This window comes from Podarcis bocagei, assembly GCF_964188305.1.
Source record: "Podarcis bocagei genome assembly, chromosome: 5".
Taxonomy (NCBI): Eukaryota; Metazoa; Chordata; class Lepidosauria; order Squamata; family Lacertidae; genus Podarcis; species Podarcis bocagei.
The window spans coordinates 3,501,625-3,514,243 of record NC_138129.1 but is presented as its reverse complement, the minus strand read 5'-3'; the positions used below and the strand labels follow the sequence as shown (position 1 = coordinate 3,514,243).

The 12,619-nt window shown below is 48.5% G+C and overlaps 1 protein-coding gene across 6 annotated transcripts in view; it reads right to left on the bottom strand.

Annotated features, from left to right (window-relative positions):
• The window catches only part of NOL4L (nucleolar protein 4 like), a gene marked incomplete at its 5' end in the record, with an annotated part of 135,521 nt that overhangs the window by 23,569 nt on the left and 99,333 nt on the right, over window positions 1–12,619 (bottom strand). The gene's annotated exons all lie outside the window — the stretch shown is intronic.

Sequence of the window (12,619 nt, the reverse complement as noted above, 5' to 3'; positions counted from 1 at the left end):
GCAGAGGTGTAGCGGCGTTTGCCGGCACCCGGGCCACATGCAAACACACCGATCAGGGGCAGGGCACAGAGGGTGAATGGAGCCCACCTCGCCAGCCCAGCCCTTGCCACCAGAGCCAAACAGGGCTGCAGTCACTACCTGCCCACCTGTGCAGAGGGGAGCCCGGCTGGCCAACGCAGCTCTTGGTAGGTGAATCCCCCCCAACGCCTGCCGGGAGGAGAACTGGGTCGGGCCACACTGAGGTTCCCTGTTCTTGCCTCTCTCCCTCTGCGCCCCCTCACTGTGTGTGAAAGGAGCAAAGGAGCAGCCATTCCGCAAGGAGTCGAAGACGCAGCAGAAAGGCCAGGCTCTGCGGCCCAGAGACCCCCGGCAGCAGGCAGGGTGGGGATCCCTGCGTGGGTGCACCTGGCTTATGCCCCCTCAAAACTGTGTGCCCAGGACCACTGCCCCCTGCCCCCACCACACTACATCTCTGGATTTGGACCCTGAGCACAGTCATAGACAAGTGGGGGGTCACTAGCTTTAAATCAGAAGCACAGAGGGGACACCCCCTCCCTACAAATGCCTGCTCTGACTAAAGCGTTAAACAGCTCAGGACCGCAATACCTCAAGGACCAGCTCTCCCCATATGAACCTACCTATACCCTGAGATCGCCTTCTGAGGCCCTTCTTGTGTGCCTCCTCCACAGGAGGTCCAGAGGGTGGCAACATGAATGGGCCTTTTGTGGTGGTTCCCCATTTGTGGAATGCTCTCCCCAGGGAGGTTCGGAGGGCACCTTCATTATACATCTTTGGGCACCAGGTGAAAACATTCCTCTTTAACCAGTCATTTGGCTTATTAACATCATTGTGGGAGTGGGTTATTGGTTTGTTTGTTTGTTCTTCTTGTTTTTGTTATTTTGCGTTTTTTATCTTTTATCTTTATGTTGTGAACCATCCTGAGATCTATGGATGGAGGGAAGGAGGAGGAGGAGGAGGAGGAGGAGGAGGAGGAGAGGAGGAGGAAGAAGATCTCAGCTCTTTCTTCCTGTGAATGTCTAAGCCCGTCTCCTGCAACCTGGTGCCCTTGGGATTCTTTGCAGTACCAAAATCAAAACAGGGAGCTTCTAGCTATTCCCCCAATATGTCCGCAGCTGAGTCTGGGTGGGGAGAAAGGACAAAGAAGCACTGTCCTGGGAGCTGCCCTCTGCGTATGAAAAATGTACCGGCCGACTCCCAGCCCTTCCCTTCCTCTCTTGCTGCCAGCGCTGGAGCCGCCAAGGCTGAGTGGCAGGCGCGAGGACCAGTGGCAGAAGCGCTTTCTCATTTGCCTAAGGCACCCAGCGCCCCGATGCAAGAACACCAGTCCCAGCAGGGCTCCTGCATAACATGGCTGCCCCAAACATATACACAGTCCACCCCGTACTGGAGCATGAGTATAATAATTCTTTAAGATGGGAGGTACTGAAACCCAGCCTAACTTGGAAAGCTGGTTCATTTGACCTGGAATCTCTTCCCCCCAATTTCAGAGATGCCAGTGCATCTCAGTTGTTTCACTATGTGGTGAAGAAGTAAGCTCTGCACATTCCCAAGCACACTCTCATCCGTCTTGTTACTTTCCGCGTTCCAAGGCTGACACCTGCCCTGGAGAAGAAGCTTGAGGATCGAACCGAAGCTCAAGTACCTCCTATGTAGAAACAGAGCAGAGACTCCTGTAGAACTTAAACAAAAAACCCTTGTGGGGGGCAGGTGGGGTCTATATTCTGTATGGGACCCTGCACACTATTGCTGCAAATTAATTAGACCGAAGACAATTCCCCCCCCCCCGCATCGTTGCCACACACACACACACACACACGGCGAGGCAGGTCTTGTAGACTTTCAAAAACAGCTTCACTTGGAAATGGGGAAAGTGGGGTAAAATAAATGATCAGGAACATCACGAACCATTATGGCTCTTTCCTATCACTTTCAACCTGTACCCAGCCTATGTTAAGTCAATGGACTTAAATTATTTTTCATTTGGCAACAGCATGAATCTCTGTGCCATTCATTCCCTCTTCATCCTCATCTGTGCCCCCCAAAATCGCAGTCCATTGTGTAACTTACTTTGCTTCCATCCATTAGGAAACTTTCCGAGTAAATGTGCTCCATTTACATCATTTATGCTGAATTTAGAATCACCTGAGCGCTGAATATGCATGTTGCCTGCTGCTTGTATTAAGAGTAAGTTTCCCACCACAATCATCAGGAGCAGAGGGGACCAAGAGGAACAGCAACTGCTGCTTCTCCAGAGATAGCAGGAAGTGGTGGGGGAGGCCCCCTCCCAGCCCCAGCCCCTTCCAGGCCTTGGGAGGTTCAACTTTGCCTTTTCATTTGTTGGGGGGGGGGGATTGAACACCCATGCCCTCTGGGGAAAGACAGACCTGCAACTGCAGCATGGAACTGTATGGTTGGTATTTCAGGACCTCAAAGAATTTCAGTCTGGGTCTCGCTGGGATGAATCCATGTTTGGATACCCAACACTGGCATCTACAGTAGTTAAAAAAACCTGGCCATTTATGTGGCACTTCCTTCCCCTAGATCAGTCATTGTTCCTGCCCCCTACCCACCACCACAGACCACCATTGTGTGCAACGGATCATCCCCACTGTTTGTCCCCAAAGAACCTGCCTTAAGAGGTATTACGCCGTTTCAGTTGCTCTTTTGTGCATTTTTACATTCCCTTAATTTTTCTTCCCCGGAAAAGTTTGTCCTTTTTTATTTTTTAAGTAAAACCCCTCGAGTGTCATTTGCCACTCTGCACATACACCAATTCTAATAACACTTGACATGAAATGGTCAAAGTTAAGCAGCAGCATGAAATGCCACAGGTTGGGGGGTGCAGTTTAAGAGGAGGAGGAACGAGACAGTGGGCTGATCCAGGAAAAGGAGCAAGTCAACTGACAGGAGGCAGGAGGTACTCCAGAGCATCCTTCTTGGAGAGAGATGGCTTTGGCACAATTACCCATGCCCTCGCAACAGTCAGGCTAGATCAACACCAGGGCTTTTTTTCAGCTGGGACTCCCTGGAACTCAGTTCCAGCACTGGAGAGCCAGTGAGGTGTAGTGGTTAAGAGCGGTAGACTCGTAATCTGGGGAACCGGGTTCGTGTCTCCGCTCCTCCACATGCAGCTGCTGGGTGACCTTGGGCCAGTCACACTTCTCTGAAGTCTCTCAGCCCCACTCACCTCACAGAGTGTTTGTTGTGGGGGAAGAAGGGAAAGGAGAATGTTAGCTGCTTTGAGACTGCTTTGGGTAGTGATAAAGTGGGATATCAAATCCAAACTCCTCTTCTTCTTCTGTGGATGCCATTGCCATTAAAAGAGAACCATGGAGGCGTCCACGGTGAGTTCCAGCACCTCTCTTTCAAGAAATAAAGCGCTGATCAATACTGTTTCATATCTTCAAAGCACCTGGAAACCACAACTGGTACAAAATACAGCAACTAGGTTGCCAGGCTGGGCTCGACTCTTGCGAATATATCATGCCATGCTGAAAGATCTCAACTGGACACCAGCTATTTTGCATGCTCAACTGAAGGCACTAGACTTCAACTTTCAACCCTCAAGAGCCATGGGACCAGGATACGTGAAGTGCCCTCTTCTTCCAAATGCATTTGCTTGTCAGCTAAGATCTTCAGAAGCTCCTCCGTCTTCAGAGATTGCCTAAGGGAGAGGAGCCGTTTCCATGGTGACACCTTTTAGGGGTCAGGTGAAGTCCATTCTGCTCACCTAGGCTTCCAAAAGTCCAACAGGCTTTTATGCTAAGTGGTCTCTCCTCTTTTAATAAGCTGGCTGCTGTTTTATATATTTTTAATTCCTGGCTACAAATAATGAATCTGATGCTTGATTTGTTATTGGCCTGTTGTTTTTACTGATTTTAACGCTTTGTTGCTTTTATTGTTATTGTACTATTTTTTGTCAGCTACCTTGAAACTTGTGTAAACAGCAGGATAAAAATTCTTTAAAACTAGGGTGCTACCCAGGGCAAAGAGCATTATCCCAAGAACGCACCTGGCAACTGGGCATAAAAAGATCTTCATAAGAATAGCCTGCTGGATCAGGCCAATGATCCATTGAGTCCCGCATCCTGTGCTCACAGGGGCCTATCAAATGCCTATGGGAGGCCTGCAAGCAGCACATGAGAGCAACAGCACTCTGCCCACTTGTGACTTCCAGCAACTGGTATTCAGACGCTTAACGCCTCCAAAAGCGGAGTTAGGACATAGACACTGTGGCTGGTAGCCACTGATGGCTGGGTCCTCCATGAATTTGGGAGCCAGTTCCACAGCTTAACTACACGCTGCTCCTCAGTGGTGGTGTTCCCAGGCTCTGTTCCTCGGCAGAGGACTTGGTGAGTGCATCATTCTCCCTTGGGAAGCGGAGGCCACAAGGACCACTGTGTGAAGTGACATTGCCTTCCAGAGGTCAGGAGTGCTGGATGCTGATCTACACACATTGCCCCAATCCTTGCATCACCTGACACGAACTCTACCTGCTCTGTTGATGACAAAGCCTTTTTCCCAATGCCTTTTAGCTAACCCTTCTGTGCCAAATCCATTAGCACTAATTGGCTCCCTTCTGCCATTCTGGAGGTTTATAAGTATCTTGCAGCAGGATGACACCCAGCCAAAGACTTCCAGGCAGAAACAGCAAAAGAGGGGTGGGGAGAGGTTTGAGTCACCTTTTGCTTGGTTTGGGTCGTCTATTGTTCTCAAAGGCTGCATAAAAACTGTGTTGTAGCCAACGTTAGCCTTACTCAAGAGTAAGACCCGCTGAAATTAAAAGGAATGACTAACTTAGGCCCATCACTGGGTCAACTCTGAGCATAACTTAGTGGATACAACTCTTATGGCTGTACTGACGGGCTGCCAATACCTGTAGCTCACAGCTTTTTGTTCATTTTCTTCCTTTGGTTTTGCAAGGTACTCTGGCACTTCAAGCATGGGACCTCCACCTCCGCAGGAGCATGCCCCCTCTGGATTCAAGGGGCCGAGGACAAAGCACAGGGGAGGGCTGTTGCCTTCGTGCCCTGCCACAATTAGAAGGATGCCCTACTAGATCTATTCCACCCTAGATCTAATCCAGAGGGGCTCTTTTTTACTTTGATCACATATCCACTCCGGCCAGCATTTTCTGCTTTTCCTGCTCTCAGTGCCTTATTGGGGAAGAGCACAAAGAAGGAATCCGTCTGTGAACCATCTAGCCCAGGGGTCTGCAACCCGTGGCTCCGGAGCCGCATGTGGCTCTTTTACATCTTTGCTGCGGCTCCGGGGCGGATACTAGCGAGGGGAGGAGGTGCATTGTGCGCCCCGACACTCCTCACTGTGGCGGACACTGTACTGGCTGTGACGTCGCATGGGGGCGGTGCGTGCGTTAGTCATGCACCATCCCGACATCACCTTCCCGCCCGCTGTCAGATCGTGGCTCCGGAGATATATTTGTTTTAAATGTCGCAATGGTTTTGCGGCTCCCAGTTGTTGTTTTTTCTTCGGAAACGGGTCCAAGTGGCTCTTTTTGTCTTAAAGGTTGCAGACCCCTGATCTAGCCTGCTGAGAAGACCCCACCCCAAATGCTCCAAACTGTGTCAAACTGTACTTAAAGTAGGTGGTTGTGAACGGCACTCAATGGCATTTCACTTTTCGGTGTCCCCGCTTTGGAGTTCTGTCACAAGAGCAATATCTACTTGGTTTCTGAACGTGAGGTGGATTTTTTCTCGAACTTATCCTGGCGAGAGGAGGGGAAAGGAAATGTAAAAGGCGTCCCAGGTGGGAAGAGCAGGCTAAATGGTTTCTGAACGAGACAGGCCATTCCTCATGAAAGTGTATTAAGATTATTTCCGTTGGTGTGGAGCTGGTATAGGGCATGCAAATATCCAGCCCTTTTTGAGTTTGATGGGTGGGGAATGAGATGAATGTGCTTCAGGAATGTATTGTTTTTCATTCTGAATTCTGCTTCTACTAAATTAGACTGACATGGGAGAACTCTCCCCAGGATTTGAGTGTATTGCACATCTGCACTGCACTGTCGTATTGTGCTTTTTGTGCTTTATACAGCTCCTTTTGAGAAATCTGTGGAGGCTGTTTTCAGGGGGTTTAGTGTGTGTGTTTTGCTGTATTGGTAATGATAGGTGATTGAATTTAATTATGTTTTAATTGTTTGAAAGCCAGTTTTATTATGCATGGCCTTATTGTTACCAGTTAGTTCTTTACATTGAATTGTTTTTAATGGAATGAATTTTTGTATTAATGGCAATTATGACATGAATTATTATTAAATTGTTTTATATGCTTCTGATTTTATGAATGTTGCTTTACTATTGTTGTCACTTAATTTGTCATAAAGCAACTCAAGAGCAATTTTACTGAGCAAACATTGCGTGTAAGTACTGTAAATATGATTGATTTGATGTACCTGGGAAATGAATGTGGCCTGAGCTAAGCAGGCAAGGCTACCATATTGCTTTGTAAATCTGCTGAAACAGTACAAGTCACTGAAATATCAGGTTAGATCCCCCATGGCATTCTCCAGCCAGAAAGGAGCTGTAATCCAAGACACCTGGAGGGCACCAGGTTGGGGAAGGCCAGGCAAGATGAGCCAATGGCCCAACTCGCCACTCTGCGGTGACTCTCCAAAGTTTTTCCCCGCCAGGTTCCATCCCTGCATGCAAAGTATCTGCTGAATCACTGAACTACAGGACCCTTAAGAGGACTCGGCATCAGCACCACTGCATACCTAATGACCTCTTTTGCACATCTGTATATTCTGGCACAATTTTCAGGGCACCTACTACATAGATTTTAATTAAAATTTTGTGAACACACAAGCGCTTATCTGCATCTATAATATTTTTAAAAGAAGAAAGGGCGGGGAGGGTGAGACACCACCTGTGCAACATTACTGCCCTGCCATTCAAGAGCATTTTCTTTCTTTTCCTCAGGAGTGAAACTGACTGGATCAAAAACTGTTTACCATCCAGACTACTCAGTTTCACCCTCCCTACACTGGCACAAGGATGGGAAAACCCGAGGCTCTCCCAGCGCTGCTGGACTACAACTCCCATGATCCCTGACAACAGGCCATCCTGGCTGGAGGTGATGGGAGTTGGAGTCGAACATCATTTGGGTGGCCAGAGGTTTGCCAGCCCAGCCATAGTTAACTAGGAGAGGAATTAAGCAGGCTTCTCTCCCTGCCCTCTGAAGAGACCGACCACTCCAAGTGAATCAGTTTCATTGGCAGAGGGCACAGCGCAGCTAGCAACAGACAGCATACCATACCAGGGGAAATGATTAATAAGAATTATGAACCAACTGTGAACTTCCCCCAGAAATTACACATGCACACGCACACATGGGTGTGAAGGGTGCTTGTGTCACAAGCGCTGGTCATCAGGAGCCTACCATGGCTGGCTGGCTGGCTTTTCCTTGCTGTAGCCCGAGCTGTTCCAAAAGGCTGAAGAAGATTTCCCCGCATAACTCTCTCTTAGGAAAAAAACAGGGGTGCTATGTGTTTCAAGGGCAGCAATGGCAACAGCCCTTCAGAACATTCTGAAGCCATTTCCCTGCAATTTGAGTCCCCTATTAACTATTGATGTTTATTTCTCCTAAGACAGGAGTGGAGTGTGTTCTGTTGTGGGCAATCTTGGTCGGGGGTCGCACATATCCGTGGAGCAGGGTCAGAGGTAAAAGTGGGCAGAGCAATGGGAGTGAGTTCGTACACCCATGCAAAAGTCAAATGTTGCCCCCTCTCTCCATCCATCCATGCAGAAAGGGGCCTCAACGCAGTTCAGAGCCACATTCCAACCAGACAAAAGCAATGGAGGATGCAAAGCATCCTGTGACCTTTGGAGAGTCAAGGGGACAGACACTGGTGGGCCACATTTTGCTCCTGAGACTGAGGTTCTATGCCACTGTTCTAAGATTTTGATCCTGCTTACTAATTCTCATTGGACTTTCGAAGCAGCTCACATTAATTCCATATTTCATTATAAATGCCATCAATAAAATCCAAAGCTGTTTTAATTCCCAATACGTTTTACTGTACAAACCCTTCTTGCACTCCTTGACACCCATCCATTGACTTACTTCTAGTAGGTTTACCCACACAACCCCCTGGGAATGAGAGAGGTTGCTACTGTGCCCCTCTGGCAGATGGAGAACTGAGGCAGATCCTTGAGCTCATACAATCCCACATGACAGCGGAAGTGAGAGCTCTGCTTCCCCAGTAGCAACACCAATTCTCCATCTACCAGCCCAGCCAACAAGCACCAAAGTGCAAGGCCTCGTAGCGATTTCAGGACACCAGCACCTCTCCAAACGTGAACCTGAACCCTGACAGCTGCTGCCCAGGCTCTTCCTCTCAAAGCCATACCTTCTCCTTTGTGTTATTGCTTCCTGCATTTCAGGGGGTTGGACTAGATGACCCTCAAGGTCCCTTCCAACTCTAGGATTATATTATTCCCCTTTGGACAGGATCTTGACATTCTTTGGTGAAACTTCTGCATGTCTCCACCACCAAACTTGGGAAAGGGCCATAGCTTAATTTGCATGCAAAAGGTCACAGTTCAATCTCTGGCTGATAGAGATCCCTGTCTGAAAGCCCAGAGAACTGCTGCCAGTCTGCATAGACAATACTGAGCTAGATGGACCAATGATATGATTCAGTATAAGGCAGCTGTCTTCCTAGACTTCATGAGCAAATTGAATAACTATACCGAGTGCTTAGGAAATACAAAATGCAAGAGGTATGTATACAGTGGTACCTTGGTTTGCATACGTCTTGGTTTGCATACGTTTTGGATTACAAACACGTCAAACCCGGAGGTGCGTGTCCCGGTTTGCAACCTTTTTTTGGATTACAACCCATTTTTCCCCGATTACAGACAATTTTTTTGGAGGCCCCATTGGCGAAAGTGTGCCTTGGGTCACAACCTGTTTGGGTTTACAAACAGACCTCCAGAATGGATTATGGTTCTAAACCAAGGTACCACTGTATTTGTTTCTGCTGCGCCTGCCAAATTGTTTACCCAGTTGCTTTTTTGCCACTGCAAAGTGAGGTTCTCCTGATACATCTCAGTTAAGAGAGCAATCCTAACTGCAGCTGGGGAGCGCATGCTAGCAAGGATGGAAACTATGTGTGGGGTGGTGGAAAGTCTCAGCTAGTTGCTGCTGCAGCTCTAGGCTGGTGCAGAAGGGCCCAGATCCGCCAGAAAGACTCTTTGAGAAAGCTTCCAAGGGGCACTGTAACACCTCCCCAATGCCCATTCATCTCCTATCCATCATACACCCTTTCCCCAGAACATACCTTCTCCTATGAAGCATTCTGAACACTTATTTGGAAATGTCCCATAAAACTCAGAGAGATCCACTTCCAACTAGATGCACATAGGACTGCATTGCTGACCCCTGTCCTCTGACAGTTGTAGAGGAAGATAAGCAAGGTCCCTGTAGTTGCACTGGAGTTCGAGGGTCTTCAAAGTCCAGTGAAGCTGCAGAGACAACCCCCCCCCCCATTTCAAGAGTCAGACTTGGAGCTGGGACTGGTTTTGGCACTTGCCTATTGAGGCACTCAGAGTGCCTCTGCTGCCAAGTGTCAAACAGCCACCTAAAGAGCTGAGTGGGAAGGGTGGGTTTTTGTTTTGGCACTAAGCAGCAGGGACACTCTTGAGTGTGATTCAACCAGAGCACCAAAACAGGAAAGCACCAGCCTTCCTCTCCAGCTCCCATCAGCTGTACTGTGGAGTCTGAAGCTCAGTCCAGCTGTGGAGGATGGTCCCTGTATCCTCCTCAACTCCAGAATGGAGAGGAGAGACACCTTCACCAAAGGGCAATGGGATGCTTGCCATGGTGGCAGGCAGATTTCTGACTCGCTGGATCAATTATCTTTGTTCTGAGCCAGGACCCCTTGAGCCCAGTAAGCCTCCAGATTTTGTTGCTACTTGTGGCTGCACAAACGGGAGAGGCTGTCAAGCATCTTGCAGGCCATCATGGTAGACTGCACTGTTCGGTAGGGTTGCTCACAAACTGTGCAGGCTTATCCTGACAGCTCCCAGCGGCTTGTTAGTTGGTTAGTTTGATCAGTTTCCAAACAACAGCAATTCTCTGGATGACACTCCCAAAAGAAGCAAATTCTGCTCAAAAGTTTCCCAAGGTGTTAAGAGACCTTAAGAACCCCTACCTGCCTTTCGTCAAAGGTGGAGACTTTGCAACAAGCTCTCTGTGTGCATAGAGGCAGAAAGGAACAAGGCCCCAATGCCCTGCTCCCATGGGCCCTGCTAGGGAGTGTGCTGGGACAATGGCCCTTTCTTGCTTTAAACATAGGGATGTTTTTCTTCCTACCCCACCCCTGTCTCAGAGCAGCACAAGGCAGCTCTGGGTGCTCTCTGGGACCAGGCAATTCCTCTCGGGCTCCTCCAGCTGCCTCTGTGCAGAGGCCTCTGGGGACAATGAAGGATTCAAGCTCTCCAAGAAACCAGAACAAGAGTCAATCCAAATGCCATGGAGATGAACTTTGACCCAAACTCCTCGACTTCCACCCCCTTATTTACTCTCAAAAGCTAACAAGTTCTGCAGAGTTAACACAACACCTCCCCTTCCCAGCTAGCCTCCTCCCATGCATCCCACACAGCTCAACTTTGACCCCTCTTAATTACCTGCGCTCCCCTCCCCAGGGAGATTAACCTCCACTTCCACTCACACGCTTTCCTCCCATTCAAGCCACAACCAGCTGCAAGCCCTGCATGGCACAAGATCTCTCTACATGGCCCTCGACTTCGGCACCGATTCAAGTTAGAGGAATGTTCTGCAGCAGAGCTAGTTATGCTCAAGATCCTGCAAGTATTGTTCAGCCCTGACTGTTGCCAGGATGCCTGGGGAGTCACAAGGGTGAGAAAGGCAGAAGCACCCACAAGATTCCACCTGCGGAAAAAAATCCAGTCATGCCTCCCACCTGTGCTCATAACAAGTTGAAGACGGAGAGGACCTCGCAGGATGGTTTCTTCTAAGACATTTTCTTATTTAGCCAAGCAACTGAACTGACAACAGGGCAGGGGAGCAGTGGTTTTTGTTTTAAGACCTTGCAACAATGAAAGAAACATCATTGTAGAATATGTTCTCTATGCTCTGAACAGAAATTTTTAAAATTCTCATATATATTTTTTAGATCTTAAGACTTGTTACTTATTAACCCAATCCCTAAAATATGTTGAACACCATCAGATTTTTCTAGTCCTCTGCCAGGCCCTTATTCTATCTAGAAGAGTTTTGCAATTTGGAACCAGATGATATTTTTTCCATGCAGCTGTCTGTTAGAAACAGCAGTCATGGGGAACTAAGGATTGGGAGCTCACCGGGATGGATGAGCCCCTTCACCTGTGTAATTCTCTGGTGTGGGTGTGTGCCTATTTGACCCGGAAAGTGTCGTTGCAGTAAGTGGCACCTTTGGGAGTAGGACATTTTAGTTGGTAAAACAGTGCAGCAGAAGGATTGAAGCCCCTTTCTTGCAAGCCACTCTCCCAATCTAGCGTCTACGTCTCCCTCCCTCTCTCTCTAAATTTGGAAAATATACTGCCCGTCACAAGGCGTTTCCTGTCATCCACACACTATGCACTGCACCATGGCACACAACGGACTGTTGCCTAACACCACCCTTAAAGGGAGAACTCCTTGCAGGGAGAACTCCTTCTCAGTAGCTCCTTAAGAGGCTTTCCAAAGGCTCGATTGCAGCATCCTTCTCTCACAGGCTCATAAACTATAAGGAGCTGCCTTATACTGAGTCAGGCCATTAGTCCACCAAGCCTTTTTCTGCCAGCCCTGATGGGAAGTAGCTCTCCAGGATCTGAAAGAGGTCTTTCCTAGCTGTGCTATGTGAGGTTCTGTAACTAGAGATGACAGGGACTTTGCATGCAAGTCATGTGCTCTACCCTTGAGCTATGGGTACCACTTAAATGTGGAATCACTGCATTCCACTTTCCCTCAAGAAGTGCCGGTTCCAGTCACCAGGCATAACAATCCCAGAACTGTCCACAACCACAACAGGGATGGCCATTGTGTGGGCTGATTCTATTCTCCAGGCAAATTTGGGGGTATGGACAATCGGGGGGGGGGACACCTCTCCCACCCCCCGCTCCCTACCCCACAGTCAGCTGGATCCTGTAAGATGGCATCACTTTGGAGTAAAGGAATATGCACTTGGACATCATAAAGTCACCAAACAGAGGAGGAGCCAAGGGTCAAATGTGCTTCCTGAATGATTCCCTGACCAGTCAAAGTCAGCAGTAGTCTTTTGCTGGAGACAGCACAATGCAACAAATCCACACATTGGTTCGTAATTTTGCTGTCTTAACAAATGAAAGGCGTTATGAACACTTTCAGGGCCTCACCTAGCTGCTATTCCAGGTTTACGCAATGATTTTAGGCTATGTACATGAGGAGAAAAACAAAGTAGCCCTGAGGTGGCAGATTAGGGTACCATTTCGGGCTGCACGTGGGAGAAATCTTGTTTCTAACGTTCTCCTGCATATAATGCTCTTTCTGCTGCACGTTGGTTTTCTACTTGCAGAGGGATTTTTAAATGCGGGGAAAGCATTAAGAAATGGCGTGC